Here is a 5,739-nt window from a genome sequence, read left to right as displayed (position 1 = left end):
TTTATTAATGACATGCGTATAAAGACACATTAAATCATTTTTCATGCTAATGCTGCATGAATTTGCGATTATTGATCCACAGTTTATGTTCAGTCCCTGCAGTGACATGCTACTTCTCCAGTTGTTCATAGTTCAATGTGATGCATCCAGTGTGTGCATAACGTTTTGGATCTTGCTTCCCACATCTTGTGTTATTCTGTGCCTTGTTCCCAGCCTTCATCAATGGCGAAAGCAACGGGCGAGGAAGAGACCAATGTGTAAGTCTCTCCGTGCCCATGCATGGCACCCATATCTGCAATTCTCTACTGTGCATTTACAGCCAGTTCTCGGTGCCCCAACCCCCACGCCCTGCCCCTTTTGAAATATTTCCATTATTTTGTGCTGTCTCTCTCTGCTCTTCACACCACGATGAATAACTTCTACTCAACATGCTCCAAATTTCATATGACAAAACAGTCATTAAGAATCCCATTACATCAACATACCCATCGCATATCTTGTATTTTGGTTTTCGTGGATCTCTTTCATATGATGAAAGGTCACAGCAGCTTGACTTGAAAAAGAAAATCGCGTGACTTTTCATTATCCCAATGCACTCTACGTTTCAATGCAGTTTAAGCAACTGACTCAAATTATTCTTTGCGATTTTATAGTAGCGTCGATGCATATGAATTGACTATTGGAGTTCCAATTTCAATAAGACAGGTGTGAGCATGCAAAAATAGCAACATTGAAGAGAGCGGGATTCGAACCCACGCGTGCAGAGCACAATGGATTAGCAGTCCACCGCCTTAACCTCTCGGCCACCTCGTCACAGATATGAGTGAGCGTATGAACTTATCAATAAGTGAATTGCGTTGATTATGCAGACCAGCAGATATTTCTCCCTGGTCTGGTGAAATGCTAAATAGCACAGTACGGTCCCAAGTCTATGGTCTGACCTCTGGGTTGTGGAGCAACGGCATTTCCACTGTGACACTCTGCTCACAGTGTTCTGAACAAAAATGAAGAAAAGACTATGTAACAAAGTCTGTTGAATTCTGTGAAGATTTGAAGTCAACGGAATGAAGAACCCGAGAAAGCAGGATGTGTTCCTTCAAGAAAGAGTTGGATCGAGCTCATAAGGATAGTGGACTCAAGGGTTATGGGGATAAGGCAGGAACAGGTTACTGTTTGAGGATGATCAGCCATGATCATAATGAATGGTAGTGTGGTTCGAAGAGCAGGATGGCCTACTCCTGCACCGATTATGTATTGTCTATTAAATTGCCTGTGAGGAATTGTTTTCCAGACTGGAGGAGAGTGCATAGTGCTCAATGTCATTATTCGGAACACCATTCTTCTGCTCAGATGTTTTTGAACAGTACTTCTGTACAGAACAGACACTTTCAAAATCCTAAATAAGACTAAACAGACAATTGAATTCAACAATGCAAAAACCTTGATCTGTATTATTTTCCTGGGCCATGCAACACCAAGTATGATCATAGCAACACAGTTAACAAGTGTCAGAAGGAAAATTAGTGCAGTGCCAGAAAGAATGCTGGGAGCAGCAGTTGACACGCGGGGAAGTGCATTTCCCACAACAGGAACACTACCAAAAAGCGGACTGTGGTGGAAGAATTCAGAGCGGTTTTACACTTTGTAATTTGATACCAGAGACACAATGGAGATCTGTCACTGAGTCTGTTAAAGAAAAAGATTTTAAGATTTCTACAGATGAAAAACAAAATAAAATGTTCATTGGTTAGTGAAGGCAAATGTTGCATTTATATATTTCAAAAACCTACCCATCTTTGCAATGAGTAGCTCACAGTTTTCCTCACTCGGTGTCAGAACCACTGGTGAAGATAATCCCCGTTACTAGCCATGGAATCAGAGAACTTCCGTTTCCCAAACGTTAAGGTACAACCAGGAATGTGGAGGTAAGCATTAATGTGTTGCTCCTGTGTTGCAGGTGACAGTGCATGGTATCTCTGTGCCAGTATAGTGGGCTGTCCTGTGCTGAAGTTTTAAGTTTGAGCCTCACATGAAGCAGCTTCAATTGTTCATTGTCTTGAGGGGTACGGATAGAAGGTGATATTGAGCAAAGCCAAGTTTATGGGAAAATACCCGTGTTTGTGGATTGAGAAATGACCTTTTTTGGATAATGACTTCTTGATCAACAAACATACTGCAAGTAGTTAAAACGTGAAGAGACATGTGTGGAGAGAAAGCCAAAGGTGATTGTTCAGCAGGTGGATAACGTTTCCCATGTGCATTGCTTTAATTTCTCGAAAATAAATGTTGAACTGGTTTTATGTTACGCATTTTGTTGCAAAGTCACAAAGGTTATTGCAATAATCAAAAAAAGAAAAATCACATAGGACCGTTTGAATATTGTATTGAATTGAATTTTGGCCTGAGCATATTTTATCTTCAATGGCGTGCTGCAGAGAAGTACAGAGGGTTAACAATACAAAATAACAGAGTCTTCTTGGTGCATTTCTTGGGTGGAGTAAAGAATGTACGAAATATACATAACATCATGTGAATGTGGTCGAATCTTTAAAGTAGGTGTTGCGTCTCCAAGTGACGATTCAATTCCGACTGATTGGGATATGACTTCTGTCTGCAGTTATTTTAGGACATCAGCTCCATTTACAGAGTTTCACCTTGAATAACACGCCATACCTTACCAATCCATGAACGTTTTTTACTCAATCTTAATCAGTTCTACGTGTTCATGAAATGTCTTTATGTCTGAAGTTAACCAAATTCGAAATTGTTACGCAACCGCACTGACTTTCTCTCAATGGTAAATCCCCCCCTTGTATGTTTGTTCGTGAATCTTTTAAAACATTGTGAAATCAGCTTCTACGTTTTATTTCTGGAAAGTCGTTCACGATTCAACTAACTGTATTGATTGGAGGAAACTCTCATTCAAACTTTTCTTACTCATTCACTAATGGTTTTGAAGCTCTAACTAAAGTTATTGATTCACTCGAAAGAGGGGATTTCCCTGATTTAGTCATTCAAACCTCACGTTATGTGCAAATCTCATTTGTTGACTTCAAACTTGGATATTTCTGCTCCAGCATTTCCAGATCTCGTGAATAAACTCCCTCATTCTTTCCATAATCCCGTTTGCATCCTTTCTGATATTTTTATGTCTCAGTAAACAATGTCACTTGGCTTTCTAATATCTTGCTATCCAGGAAACAGCGTCAGTGTCCTTTCTAATCTCTTTACATGTTTTTGGTGGAGAATGAGCACAAGGATTACACACAATGCTCCCACTGAGGGTGACCTGAAGATTTTACAGTTGCACTATGAACTCTTTGCTTTTTAAATGTGACGTCACTATGTATGAACTCCAATAAGGTAAATTATTATCTATCCATTTCATGAACATCATCTCCATAGGATCGAAAATTATCTATCACTCCCTTTATTCTTCCACGAAATGTTTGAAAGGTTTGTAAGGCCAGCATCTCTAACTCCCCGTGCCCTGAGTGAGCCTCAGCTATTTCTAAAGGCGACTCAAGTTCAAATACTCCATAGTGTGTCTCCAGTCATCCCAGTGCAGACTGGTTCTGGACAGTAAATGTCATCACCAAAGGCCACCGTGGATCTGAAAACAAAAGTTTTCACATAGTAATTGTCGTAGCTATTGTGTATCGTATGTCCATGTTCTTTTTCAATGTGTTCATCATTTCATGGGTCCCTGTATTGAATTCTACTGAATGATTAATTTGTGAATGGAGACATTCTCTTCACCACTCATTCGAAACTCCATGGAACATTGAATGATTTTATTCATACGCTTTCAGAGGACAGGCCTGCCATTATTGGGATGAATCAGTGAACATTCCGGACGTATTCTTGAAGACAAGGGTTTCCTTCTCCAGTTTAGGGGATCATTACAGCACTGAATGCCATGTGCGCGTTCATTAAAACCAAAACAGTTGCAGCAAGACTTTAAAACTAAGGTTTTGCAATCTGCTTGCATTGGCTGTCCTAAAAATTACATTGCACATTGTGATATGTTTGTGGATGAGAACACTTTCTGAATCTGAAGCAATTACATTTCAGTTTTGTCAAAAAATTGTCATTCACTGTTCTCTCTTTCCCTTTCAGTTTCCCGTTTAATATCCGGTATTCTCTCAGTTTATCTTACGTTTTGAACAATTTCAAACAATCTCGCTCCTGATTATCAATCCGAGAGAATGCCACAATTTTGTCAATTTATACGCAGTCTAGCTGTAGGGTGCGGTGAACAAGTGGAAAGGCATTGGTCATGTGAACCAAATAAAAGTAGCGGACTGGTAAAGTCTGGCCATTCCATCGCAGTCATATTTAAAACATTTAACGTAATCTTTAGCCAAATCATATTGGCAGAAAAGAAGAAAACGTCAATGAAAAAATTTCCGATGTTGAAAATCAAACAAAAACAGTCGATGCTAGAAAATTTCAGGACGTCTTGCAGCATCTGTGGAGAGACGGACCCAGTGGATGTGAAACGTTAACTGTGATTCATCTGCACAGATGGTGCCTGCTCACCTGTGATTTTACATCAATTTCTGTTTTTGTTTCAAATTGGCAGATTTTGTCATAGTTCATGAGAACAGTGTTCTCGAGCATCAAACAGACAGCGTGTACCTGATAGTGTGAAATGAGACAATAGTAATGAATGAGTAGAGAGTGTTGTACTAGAAAAGGACAGCAAGTCAGGCAATATCCGAGGAGCAGGAGAATAGACGACTTAGGCATAAGCCATTCATCAGGAATTAGGCTCGTGAGTCGGGCAGAGGGACAAAGCTGAAGCCAGGTGCCAACCCGCAGGCACCTCCTCCTACTGACCCCGATCACGACCTCTCCTCCCATCACCAAACCATCATCTCCCAGACTATCCGCAATCTCACCACCTCTGGGCCTCTCTCATCCACAACATCCAACCTCATTGTCCGTGAACCTTGCACTCCCCGATTCTACCTACTTCCTTTGATTCACAAACCCGATTGCCCCAATCGACCTATTGTCTCAGCCTCCGCCTGTCCCTTCTGAATCATCTCTTCCTACCTCGTCACAATCTTACTTACCCAGTCCAGGAAATGTGCATTAATATTCGTGACACCCCTAGGTACTTGACCTCCTCCATGAATTTCGTTTCCCTGGCCCCCAGCGTGTCATCTTCACCATGTACATCCAGTCGATGTACAAATCCATCTGCCATGGCAGAAGTCTGCAAGCCTTCCATTTCTTAATCTCACACCATCCCAACCAGTACCTTTCCACAGACATCCTCATCCACCTGACTGAACTAGCCCTCACAATCAACAACTTATCTTTCCAATCTTCCCACTTCCTCCATCGAAACGGGGAGCCATGGGTATCCGCATGGGACCTTGGTATGCCTGCCTGCTTGTCAGATACGTGAAACTGTCCATCTTTTGCAGTTACACAGGCACTATCCTCCGCCTGTTCCTCTGCTGCATCGATGAATGCATTGGCGCCACTTGGTGCTCCAACGAGGAGCTTGAATAGCTCACCAACTTTACCAACAGCTTCCACGCGGACCTCAAATTTACCCGGATCATCTTGGCAACTTCCCTCACCTTCATGGACCTCTCCATCACCGTCTCTGGCGACTGACTAATTACAGACGTATAGTACAAGCTCACCTACTCCCACAGGTATCTAGACGACATCTCCTCCAACCTTATCTCATGTAAAAACGCCATTCCTTATTCCCAATTC

At 41.6% G+C, this 5,739-nt stretch overlaps 1 non-coding gene across 1 annotated transcript; it reads right to left on the bottom strand.

Annotated features, from left to right (window-relative positions):
* Positions 1-731: 731 nt before the first annotated feature.
* On the bottom strand, positions 732-813 carry trnas-gcu (transfer RNA serine (anticodon GCU)). The gene has a single exon. It is a non-coding gene; the product is annotated as a tRNA-Ser (tRNA).
* Positions 814-5,739: the final 4,926 nt, after the last annotated feature.

This window comes from Hemiscyllium ocellatum, chromosome 28 (genome assembly GCF_020745735.1).
Source record: "Hemiscyllium ocellatum isolate sHemOce1 chromosome 28, sHemOce1.pat.X.cur, whole genome shotgun sequence".
Lineage (NCBI taxonomy): Eukaryota > Metazoa > Chordata > Chondrichthyes > Orectolobiformes > Hemiscylliidae > Hemiscyllium > Hemiscyllium ocellatum.
Note: the sequence above shows the minus strand (reverse complement) of the source record. Positions and strands in the feature narration are given on the sequence as shown.